This window comes from Camellia sinensis, chromosome 7, assembly GCF_055761805.1.
Source record: "Camellia sinensis isolate YWXY chromosome 7, ASM5576180v1, whole genome shotgun sequence".
Taxonomy (NCBI): Eukaryota; Viridiplantae; Streptophyta; class Magnoliopsida; order Ericales; family Theaceae; genus Camellia; species Camellia sinensis.
The window spans coordinates 186,927,785-186,940,814 of NC_138967.1; the positions used below are offsets into that span (position 1 = coordinate 186,927,785).

At 32.4% G+C, this 13,030-nt stretch overlaps 1 long non-coding RNA gene across 1 annotated transcript; it reads left to right on the plus strand.

Moving 5' to 3' along the window:
* The first annotated feature begins 8,963 nt into the window (after window positions 1-8,963).
* LOC145794872 (uncharacterized) lies at window positions 8,964-11,569 on the plus strand. Its single transcript, XR_014334832.1, has 4 exons — window positions 8,964-9,108; window positions 10,313-10,417; window positions 10,521-10,897; window positions 11,342-11,569. It is a non-coding gene; the product is annotated as an uncharacterized LOC145794872 (long non-coding RNA).
* The last annotated feature ends 1,461 nt before the right edge of the window (window positions 11,570-13,030 follow it).

The following is a 13,030-nucleotide window of genomic DNA, read 5'->3' on the forward strand; positions in this document are numbered from 1 at the left end:
GCGCTTGCTTCAAACCATACAAAGATTTGACAAGTTTACAAACTTTCCTGCTTTGCCCTGGAGTTGAAAATCCTTCAGGTTGCTCCATGTAGATTTCTTCATTCAAATCTCCATTTAAGAAAGCTGTCTTTACATCCATCTGGTGAATTTCTAGATTGCGCAAAGCAGCAATCGCAATCACCATCCGAATGGATGTTATCCTAGTAACAGGTGAGTACGTATCAAAGTAATCCAGGCCTTCTCGTTGCCTGTACCCTTTGATAACGAGCCTCGCCTTATACTTGTCAATAGACCCATCGGCCTTCATCTTTCTTTTAAAAATCCATTTGCAGCCTAAAGGCTTACAACCTGGAGGTAAATCTACCAACTCCCAGGCGTGGTTCTGTAAGATGGAGTCAATCTCACTTTTGATCGCTTCTTTCCATAATGGACTCTCAGGAGAAGTCACAGCTTCGTGGAAAGTTTGAGGTTCGTTCTCAACCATATAAGTTAAGAAGTCTGGACCAAAAGATTTGGATATCCTAGCCCTTTGACTCCTTCTGGGCTCATCTAAAACCTCAATTTGATCATCACCTGAATCATCAATATGATCATCCTCACTAGCAAGCTCATCAAATTTCTCCAAAGACCTTGGAATCCTTTCATGGGTTCGGCAAGGAAAAATGTCTTCAAAGAAACATGCATTCCTTGACTCCATAATGGTATTCCTGTGTATGTTTGGAATTTCAGACTTATGTACAAGAAACCGATATGCACTACTATTTTGTGCATAACCAATGAATATACAATCCATGGATTTCGGGCCTATCCTAACCCGTTTGGGTGTAGGAATTGCCACTTTTGCAAGACACCCCCACATTCGTAAGAATTTATACGAAGTCTTAACGCCTTTCCATAACTCTTTTGCTGAGCTCTTGGAACAAAACACACTATAGAGTGAGTCTGCCAAGCTGTTAAACACATAGTTCCGGCAAAGATAGTCTGTCTGCTTCCATGTGTCAAGCGCTATGACTTTCTGCCTATCAGGCTCATTCTCTGCCACGGCTGGAGGATCCTCGCTCAGAACCTTTGCAAGGTTTAGCGTGGTCAAGTAGAACAGCATCTTTTGCTGCCATCTCTTGAAGTTCACCCCAGCAAATTTCTCTGGGCGCTCATGATGACTAAGCGGTCCTCCTGGAACAGCCGGAGTAACGTCATGGTTGACCACAGAGGTCACAACAGTAGGGGTTGGCAACCCAGTTGCCCCGGGGTTCAGATCCCCACCAACATTAGCAGTAGCAGCAGCATCAGTGATAGTTGCCATTTCGAACAAATAAAACCTCCTTTTTAGCCAAGGCTAAATACTTTGGTTTCTATTCCAGAAAACCAAACCAAAATCCAAACTTACAAGCAAATTAAACTTGCAAACAATTTAAAATTGCTACAACCAAATACATGCATATAAAATGCGTCTAATAAGCAAATATAACTCGCTACTACAAATTGGTAACCAAACCAACTAAATCTCAAGTAAAAAATTTCTTCAAACATAAAGAAAATAACCAATCCAATTGAGGATTATAAGTAGTCCATACAATTCCTTTCTACGCTTAGGTATGCCTACAAAGAGAGTTAGTAGAAAACGACAACATAATATAAAACAATTGTACATACAATCAAATATCATTTAACCTTCTAGCAAATCATAGAATAGCAAAATAACTAAGGAATTAAGATACTATACAAGTTACAAAACCTTATAACTTCTACATTAAATTAAAAAATTAATTGCCATAAATTATATAAGAATTTAATTCACAATAACCATGTAAATAAATATAGGCAAGTTACACAAATTTTATAACTCCAAAGAACTACATTTAATTCAAACTTTAATTCATCTAATTAAATCACACACTATTTATGGAAATAACTTATGTGTATAACTCTAGAAAACTAGAAGCAATTTTACATGCAAATTAGATAGTAAAGCTAGAAGCATGCAAAATCAAAATATACATATGCAACATTAGACAAATAGGATGAAACCAAATAAGTAGCATGCGGTTTATGTAAATAATTTGAATTGTTTATATGTAATAAACTAATAACCAAGCACTTCAAGTATATAACCATTCAACCATTAACATGCAAAAATTCTAAAGATTAAATCATGTAATCTAGTCTAGAAAATAATAAGCATGTAACAAATTAAAACCTAGAATAGAATAGAATTAGCATGTCAAAATTGCAACATCAATAAATTATATTTTATAACCTTAAAATTCATGCAAATCATAGAAGGGGAATGATGAACCATACTCATAAAATAAGATCAGAGTAATACAATTAAGTATACAAATTATGATAGGGCATTCTAATTAAACTAAACAATTAGAAAATCACATTGCATAATTTACAATCATTGAAATATGGAGCAATTCCGCAACAGTTCCTAGTAACATTATACAAATGTCTATATAAATCTATTCGATCAATTTCATAGGAAAAACATATATGAAAAATTTGTTTTAAGCTTGTTGTTCAAATTTTGAAATTAAATAAATAGATTTATGAAGAAATCAAATTATATATATACTAAGAACACATGCTAATAATTACAACTAAATTTCAACAGAAATACACAAAACAATAAAAGGGTAAAGAGATGAAACCGAAGCCTGCACGAAAGCAGTTTCCTTAAAACAGATTTCGCCGCCTCACTGGTCGAGTGCTTGAGGAATCCCGGCGTCTGTCTCCCAGGATACGACGGTCAAAATCAGTTACGGCAGAAGCACTCTCTGTCTAGCTTAGCGAACAAAACAGTGGCAGCACTCTCTCACTGTAAGAACTTTCAGGCAAACTGACTTGTGAAATGGAAGTAAAAATTTCTGTGTTTGAGACTTGACAGGAGGGTCTCAATTTATACATGTATAGGGGAGAGAGGAAAAGCCTCCAGCCTTTATGGCTGTTCATAATGCACCATTAACCTCTGCAATAAAGGCGGGAGTTACAAACCCCATTAATGCTCTATTAAACTTTGTAATAAATGCTAGAGTTACAAACTTCATTACCTTTTTTCCATGAAGCTAACTTCATGAGGTAATTTCTCATTCAAATCTCAATGATTTTTGGCCATTCTATCTGTGGTGTAAAGATCTCAATGCAAAGTATCTAGACCCACTTGGACCCAACACAATAAATGGTTGGGACCCACTTTAATCTTTAATTAAAGTAACCACACTTTAATATTAAATTAAAGTCCCAAAAAATCATTTTTTTCCAACATTCCCTACCTATTAAACAATGTCGTTGCATATTTTCATTTATTAGGCGACAAATATATTTTTGTCTAGGAATGATAAGCTATGGAAGATGAAAATATTTCGTCACCAATAAACACTCCATCATGCAAACGATGCCGTTCCATCTTTCTATTAAATGGGCAACAAATATATTTTTGTCTCGGAAGAATAAGTTGTGTGAGACAAAAATATTTCGTCACTAATAAATTCTGATTGATTGCGCGACGAATATATTTTTCGTTTCATAAGGTTATGTTGTGGAAGATAAAAATATTTCATCACCAACAATGAATTCTCTGTTCTTGTATTTAAGAAGACAAAAATATTTTGTCACTAATTATTTCTCTTTATTAATATGCTATAGTTTTGTGTTTCGGAGCACTGAAACCATGACCCCAAGAGACACACTCTGACCCTTATCACTTATTTTCATGTGTACGGACACTCAAGTCGTGACCCAATAAGACACTTCCTACAAACCCTCATTTCTCTCTCGCACTTGAGCCTACTCCTCTCTCACAAGTATTGAAGTCGTGAAGCAAGAAGACAGTCTGTAAACCATTTCTTTTATTTTCGCACTAAAGCCCCTCTCATATGTCTCACACTTAAGCCCTTCATGCGTGCTAGTATTGAATCTATTATCCAAGTGAAAGCGCCTCTTGCATAAGCACTTTTTCTTATTGTCTGAACCAACTTTACCTTTTCCGTCTAGAACACCCATTTTAGAAAAATCGCAGGTCAAAACCCCTCTCCACAAAAAAAAAAAAAAAAAAAAAAAGATAATTAATGTAGCTATTTTTTTTTTTTGTGAGAAAAAAAACAGAGAAAAAAATTAATAATAATTTTTTAATTTTCAAAATTAATAGAAAACATTACCTTGTTTAGTATAGAGTTTTCAATAATTAATTTTTAATTTTTAATCTATATTTTTTTAGTGAACATTTTTTAATATTATATATTTTTTTTCTTTTTTCTTTTTTTTACTTTTTAAATCCCTTTAATTTAGATGAGGGCAAATTGCAGCAATTGTCCTGGTACTTCGATCCTTGTGTCATATAAATGGTATGTGCCATATCTATATCTATATCTATCTATACTATATATTAAGCAAAATGAGATTTTTAACTCATAGACCTTGTGAGAGCTCCAATATCCTAATCCTCATTTTCTAATTTTTTGATTTTTTTCTTTATGAGTTAATTACTTTATACAATTCTAATTAACTAATTATTTAATTACCACTAATTAAATTAACCAATGAACTAAACTAATTAATCAATTATAAAATTCTAATTAACTAAATGAATTAACTAAACTAATTAATAACCAACAATTAGCCCAGAAATAGCAGAATGATCAATTGGAGCACCATTCTCACGTGATTCAACTGGATGTTTTTGACAGAGCAATCCACTTGGTTCTCATTCCAAACATTGCATCATTCTGGCAGTGTCCAAAGTAAGTCCTGCAAATTTGACGTCATTTCGGTGATAGCTTGTTAGCAGTGCATCTTTCATAACTTGTTTGCACAAAGAGCAGTGAAATTCAGGTGGAAGATCACCAACAGAACGAGTGGAAGGCAGCCCATCCATTTCTTTTTCAAAAGCAGTCTCATTTGGCTTTAAGACAGCAACAGGTACCTTCAAATAAAATTCAGAACGAAAACAGAGGCAGCTGATTCCCACAAGAGAGAGAGAGAGAGAGAGAGAGGTGTGTGTGCATCTGTCTGTGTGTATGGCCTGCCTGTGCTGTGTGTTTGTGTTGTGCGCTGGGTGTCTAGTGTGTACCCTCTCCTCTGTGTATGTTCTGTGTGTGTTTTACAGCTTGGGAGAGATCGAGAGAGGGGTTGGCCTCTGTGTGTAAAATGGTGTGTGTGCGCTGCTTGTTAATGTGTGTGTGTGTTGCTCTCCCAACCGAGAGCGAGAGAGAGAGAGAGTAAAGAGGTGCTGTCTGTTTTTGTATTTTTTGTTCTTCCACACTCAAACCCGAGAGAGAGAGAGAGAGAGGTCTGTGCTGTGGTGTCTTGTGTGTGAGTGTCTGAATGGTGAAGCTTAGTGTGTGTGCTGTGTATGGGCAGTGTGTGTGTTCGTGGCAGTGTGTGTTGTGTATGAAGCTCTGTGTCGATGCAACCCCAGAGAGAGAGAGATTGAGAGAGGGAGCAGCTCCTCCCTTTGTGTTGGTGTGTGGATCTCTGTGTGTTCTCCGAGAGGGAGAGAACTGGGTGTGTTCTTGAGAATGAGAGCGTTGGTCCCTTGTGTGTGTATCCCTTTTTAGCCCCTGATCAGTGCCTTCTCCTCCTCTTGATTATTTTTGATTGATCTCCTCCTTCAACTAAAGACCGAACCCATGCAAGAGAGAGCACATGCATGTGTGTGTTGTTTTTTTCTCCCTCTTCTCCTCCATTCTGTCCACTCTCTCCCCAAATAATCATTCTCTAAGAAGCTTTTTTACCACCCACCAAAACATCATCATTCATACTGACCCCTTCTCATCTCATTTTTTAACAAAAAACGATCACCCTCATGTGCCTTTACACCCTGCCATTTTTACACACCCAAAACCATCATCAACCCAATAAAATATATTTAATCATCCACCCCAAAACCCCTAATAATATTCCACCCCAAAACTCATTGTCCTTATCTGACTCTTTTTTTTCTTTTTCTTCCCCCTCAAAATTAACCCAAAATAAGCCTGCAAAATCATTATTTCCAACAATATCATCGTTACAAAATTAGATTTGTCACAAATAATAATATTTGTACGAAAGGTATAACTCAAGAAGAGTGAAAAAAAGATAGAAGAAATTTATAAATATACTATTCAAAATTTATTTAAAATATCAATTAATCCTCGAAATTTTGAAAAATACATTTTGTCCCTTCACAGTTTTAATCACATAGTCAACGACTTCTTTTATTAATAAATTACAAAATTAATTACAATTTTTAATTACAATTTTTAATGAAATATGATTGAAATTGCTGTATAGGAGAATAATTAAGAATTTTATTTTTTCTATTAATTTTGTAAAATAAAATATTTTATCATGGGATATTTATAAGTTTTAGAATTATAATTTTTATTTATATCAAATAAATGGGTGAGGCAATTTTTTTAATTTTTTTTTAATTTTAAGAACATGAAAAGTAATTATATTAAAGTAAAAAAACCCCTCCGATTGAGAAGAAAAATAATAAGCTCTTGAAGGCCATGGTGGAGAGACGTTGTTTGGTTTGTTTCTGTCTACGGACGTCAATGAGCATATGCCGTTACTACGACAGAATATTTCGTTAGCTGACGTCATCGCGCGTACGCAAAACAAGAAATAAAACACGAATGCAGGGATATGGGGTCTCGAACCCCTGACCTCAAGCTTTGTCCGTTGGTCCCTCAACCACAGAGTCAAACCACTAAACCCAAGTCATTCTTGTGACCAGATATAGTCGAATAAATGTATATAATGCGTAAATATACAATATAGATACATATATGTATATAACTTTCCCGCTTTCTCTCTCTTCTTTCGAAAACTGCGTCTGACATGCGGCCTTGCTTTTACGTCAGTTGGCCGACAAAAGCAGACCTCCTCGATTTGTAAGCTCACCTCGGCTCTCTCTCCCTCTTGTCTTCTTCTCTTCTGCATTCTTCTGAATCAGTACCTTCCATCTTCTACTTATTCACTCATTTTTCCTTTTTCTTCATCATTCTCTTCCATCTCCTTCTTCTTCATCACTTTGCTTCTGTTTCTTCTTCTAAATCAGTATCTTCCATCTGACTCTCCTTTCTTTCTCTTTACATCTCTCACTACACATGGCCTCATCTCGTCCTCTCGCTCTCTTTCCGGACCTCAATGATCCAAACTCTCCTAGACCAAGTGCCCCTGCTCCTACTCTTCCTAACCTTCCTGAACCAAGTGCCTCTGCTCCTACTCTTCCCAACTTTCCTGGACCGAGTGCCTTTGCTCCTACTCTTCCTAACCTTCCTGGACCGAGTGCCTCTGCTCCTACTCTTCCTAACCTTCCTGGATCGAGTGTCTCTGCTCCTACTCTTCCTAACCTTCCTGGACCGAGTGCCTTTGCTCCTACTCTTCCTAACCTTCCTGGACCGAGTGCCTCTGCTCCTACTCTTTCTAACCTTCCTGGACCGAGTGTCCCTGCTCCCACTCTTTTTAACGTTCCCATTATCTCAGTTGAGCAAATCATGGCTGCTCAATCTGACATTGAGGCCAACCACTTCACACTGAGCTCTTGCATGGAAACAGTGACTGCAGTTACCAAATTATGCCACCGGTTGCAGAATAGGACCAGTGAAGTACAACAATTAAATTCCCAACATTCTCTGCTCCAGCGCATGTACAAAGATGCACGGGAAGAGATTTGTGCCCTGAAGCGGAGAATAAGGAGTTGAAACGAAAGACCACCATCTTGACTCGAATCGCCTTTGACAACCAGCAGAGAGTCAACTCTCTAGGCGGTCCTGTACACACTGAGGCGGAGCCTTCAAGGGTCTCCCAAGGCGACAAAAAAAGGAAGAGCTCGGCGAGAGAGTCGAAACAGTGAAGTCGGCATGTGACTGTTATCAAAAACAAGAACCCTGCTCCTTTTTCTTTTCTTTTCTTTTTTTTTTTTTTTTTTTGCCTATGTAATCGGGATGGCATCCCTGACTTCAATAAAATCAGTTTTCACTTTTTTCTTTTTATGCCTTTTATCTCCAGCTATTCCATCGTTGATCTAGTGGTCATGCCCATAATATTTTAAGCTAAACTATCTACTACAATGATGACATATTCTTTTTCCAAATGGATACTTGAAAATTTAAGTTAAAAATATATTTAAATTTTTTTAATTAATTTTTAATCTTATTTAATTTATTTTTGCCACAAATAATAAAAAATTATTTCAAATATTTGGGAAAAAAAAATTATAAACAATTTCATAAATTACACAACAAGAATTGTACCATGCTATCTGAAAAGTTAAATGAGATAGAAATGGTCAAAATTGTAATGATTTATAGATTTGACTTTAAATTTTCAAATTCAAATTTTTTTCATTCTATTCTAAATTCAATTTTTTTTTAATCAAAAAGTTAAATTTTTAAATATAATCAAATGAAATTTTAATATATATATATATATATGTTTGACACAAATATACTTGTTTTGAATGGAGTTTTTTTAATGGTTATTTATTAATTTTTTGACAATTTCTACACAAGCTTACAATTTCAACTAAATTTTGATTAAAACAGGTAATTATAAATAATTTTTTGTTTGGTATGTGTGTTGAAACAAGTTTTTTTTTTTTTTTTTTTTTTTTGCTATCTCTTTTTTATTTTTTATAATCTAGTGCAATAATTTACTCAAGCTTAGATTATTTGTAGACTGTATTTGAATTATAAATTTTGATAATTTTTTTTAAAAAAACATAGATAAAACATAATATGTTTTATTTATATTTCACTTTTTTTTTCTCTTAAAATAAAATAAATTTTTAATCAAACTATAAAGATTAAAAATATAATTTAGTGGTCATAAATTTTGAAAAAAAAAACATAAATTGGTACTTGAAAAAAAACATAATTTAAAAAAACATAAATTTTGAATAGTTATGCCTTTTAAAAAAACATAGATAAAACATAATGATTTATAGATTTGACTTTAAATGATGACATCTTCTTTTACTTGAAAATTTTCATATGCTTTATGCCTTTGATTCTCCCATCGAAACATCTATATTCTATCTTTCGTTTTTGTAGAGGTAGATAAATTCAATTTTCCTTTCTTCCGAGTCTGACATCTCCACTCGATTGAACAAATCAGGTATTGCTGCTGCTTCCATTTTCTCTCACTTTCTCTCTTGTGTTTCTTTGATGATGAAAAAATTTCTAGGCTATTTTATGCAATGCTGTTGGTTTCTGGTTTCTTGTGCAAGATTCATGCTTGGGTGTTCTTTATTATTATTTTGTGATGAGGGTTTTTTTATCATTATTTAATTCCAACTAGTTTCTGACCACCTGTTTTGATTGTCTTTGATGACCACCTGTTTTGATCGTCTTTGATGAATTATATATCAGGATATTCTAGACGAACAAAATTGAATTATGAAGTTACTAGTTTGTTTCAAAAAATTTTAAAAGAAAATATCAAATAAACGAAAAATGTAAGGATTAATTACAAAAAATTTGATTATTATATAGTGTTTTCTTATATGTGTAATTTAAAGATAGAGAATTTTCATAAAACATTTCATGATATTGTTTTTTCGATCCCTAACATTATTATTTATTTAAATTTTAGAGGGTTTTTAGGTGCACGAATATCTTCATCCAAATAGGGCTTTAGGGAGTATGGTACGAAGTAGGTTTTAATAAAATATAAGATTTATAAATCTCATACTCATATAAACTTTTAATAAAATATTTAAAATATATATGTTTTATATTTGTATAAATAAAAACGTTGGACTCTCTAGTATTTTCTACACAAACATCAAACTCTCTCTCTCAAATTACTCTCAACTTGATTACTTGGGAGGAACAAACTATCACTAGGTTGATATTAAAAAAAATTACTTTTTATAATAGCATAAATAGTTTAGATATGATTTTTTAGAAATTCTTTTTAGTTTAAAAATTACAATAAAATATTAAGTTGAATAAAAACAAATTTCTTAAAAAATAAAAGTATTTGAATAAAAAAAGGTAAGAAGAAAATTTAGGTGGTGTTTGGGAAGCCAAACTTAGGCTAAAATAGCCATGCCACGACAAAGGTGGCTTTTTTAGCCACATGGGGACAAATAGAGTTGTTTTTAAATTTAAAATATTAATATTTTAAATTATTTAAATTTTTTTGTTAAAATAATTTTTTGAATATTTAAATTATTTAAATTTTTACGATTTAAATTTTTTGAATATTTATTTTAATTTTTTGCTTATTAAATTTTTTAGATTATTTACATTATTTAAATAATTTAAAATAAAATTAAAATTAAAATTAAAATTAAATATTTGGCCTATCGAATTAGGCACGAGAAAGAAAGATGCTACCTGATCTAGCAGAGTTGTACAAGGAAACTCACTATAATGAGAAAACACATGAGTGGATCTCATCTCAAGCTCAGTGTAATTATGTGAGTATATATTGCAATTTTTATTAACAAAATTTTATAATACTATTTGTTATGATCTTATTTAATTTTCTAAAAATTATTTAATTTTTTTTATATTTGATAGGAAAATATGATACAGACACAGGCTGATCACCTCTCACAGCCGGGATCAATCCCTTTGACTGCAGAAGAACTGTCAATTAAAGTCCTAAAGCCAAGGTCTGGCTATGTGAAGGGACTTGGCATGAGACCTTCATCCTCTATTAGGAGGACCACTACCATATATGCTAAAACAAATGATTATGTGAAGCGCCTTGAGATGCAAATAGAGACACAGAAGGAACAAATACAAATGCAGAACAATAAAATAGAAGATCTTGAAGAGGGTAAGAAGAAGCAAGGGGAGATAATGGCCGATGTTGTCAACTTTTTGAGGACCAAAGGATTCACTGGACACTTTGGAAGTGTAGGGGACTCATCCACAAGTGGACATACTTCTTGGTAAAGTATATTAACTTTAATATAACAAATTTTATAAAAGAATATATGTTTGAAAAATTAGAAAGTAATGGAAACATGCATGACATCCAATTTGTACAGGTGCAGGGGATGTATAAATTGTGAATTAGTCTAAAAAATATTTTTTTTCTCTATACTTAAAGCTTCAAAAAAGGCCGTCGAAATGCTAAATTATCACACAACTATAGATTTGTACAGGAACCAATAGAAACACCTTAGGAGGGACCAATATAAGTTGTATGAACTTACGGCACATTAATGGGATGCATCATTTGTGAATTAGCCTTAAAATTAATTTTTTGTTCTCATAATCTCGAAAAAAGTCTGTTAGAGGGATAAATTGTATAAAAATTGATGAGTTACTAATATTTTTAATCTTTTGTATAATTGATTAATTACTAAAGTTTTTAATTTATTTTTTTGCAGATTGGATTGGGGTGGCATTTTTGACGTGCAACAATGATATAATTTGCTTGAATGTTCATTTTTGTTTGATAAGGATATACATACTTTGTGGAGTTGCACTAGTTATTGTTGGATGTTTTGTGGAATTGAACAAGTTATAACTTTTGTTTTTTTTGTGGATATTTCACTATTTTATTGTATTAGGATGAAATTATTTGTAATGATGAATGGATATTTTCATTTTGTTAATTCGTAAATGTGTTGATAACAGGTTAGGTTAAGTTGTGATGGAATTGTTATATATAGAATTTAGATTTTGATAAAATAGGTATATAATGTGGAAAAAAATATTGTGGAATTATTGACAAAATTTTCCATCCCTAAAGAAGGTTTTCTTGTCTCTTATTTGGCTTAGGTGGATGATTAATTTTGTCATGAATTCTTTATTTCGTCGCTAAATGAATTTGTCATGACAAAAAATATTGTCACATTTTGTCACTATTACCCTCAATGTGTGACGAATTTTTTTTGACATTATTTCATCATATTTAATAATGAATTTGTTTTTGTCTCTATTGGTAGTTTCTTTGACAAAAAATTTTCGTCTTCGTTTATATTAAACGTGACAAAATTATTTCGTCTCTATTTCTTATATTTATGACAAAATACTTTTGTCTCTAATTTCTTCCTTTAATGACAAAATATTTTGTCGCTAATTATTTACAAGTATGTTCCCAACAGAGTGTATTGGAGACAAAAAAATTCGTCACAAATTTATCATTTTTAATGATGAATTTGTTTTTGTCTTTATTGGTAGCTTCTTTGACAAAAAATTTTCGTCTTCGTTTATATTAAACATGACAAAATTATTTCGTCTCTATTTCTTATATTTATGACAAAATACTTTTGCCTCTAATTTCTTCCTTTAATGACAAAATATTTTGTCGCTAATTATTTATAAATATGTTCCCAACAGAGTGTATTGGAGACAAAAAAAATTCGTCACAAATTTATCATTTTTAATGATGAATTTATTTTTGTCTTTATTGGTAGCTTCTTTGACAAAAAATTTTCGTCTTCGTTTATATTAAACATGACAAAATTATTTCGTCTCTATTTCATATATTTTTGACAAAATACTTTTGCCTCTAATTTCTTCCTTTAATGACAAAATATTTTATCGCTAATTATTTACAAGTATGTTCCCAACAGAGTGTATTGGAGACAAAACAATTCGTCACAAATTTATCATTTTTAATGATGAATTTGTTTTTGTCTCTATTGGTAGCTTCTTTGACAAAAAAATTTCGTCTTCGTTTATATTAAACGTGACAAAATTATTTTGTCTCTATTTCTTATATTTATGACAAAATACTTTTGCCTCTAATTTCTTCCTTTAATGACAAAATATTTTGTCGCTAATTACTTACAAGTATGTTCCCAACAGAGCGTATTGGAGACAAAAATATTCGTCACAAATTTATCATTTTCAATGACGAAATTGTTTTTTCGTCTCTAAGACCCTTTAGCGACGAGGCTTTGGCAACAAAACGGGCGACGAAAAATTTTCATCGTAATTAGTTTGGGTGACGAAATATATACATTTTGGGACAAATTTGTTTCGTCTTTAAATCCCAAATTTGTTATAGTGAATTGTTTGTGCTTTTATGACAAATTGTTTGTGCACTTTGATTAGCTTTCTCTAATTAC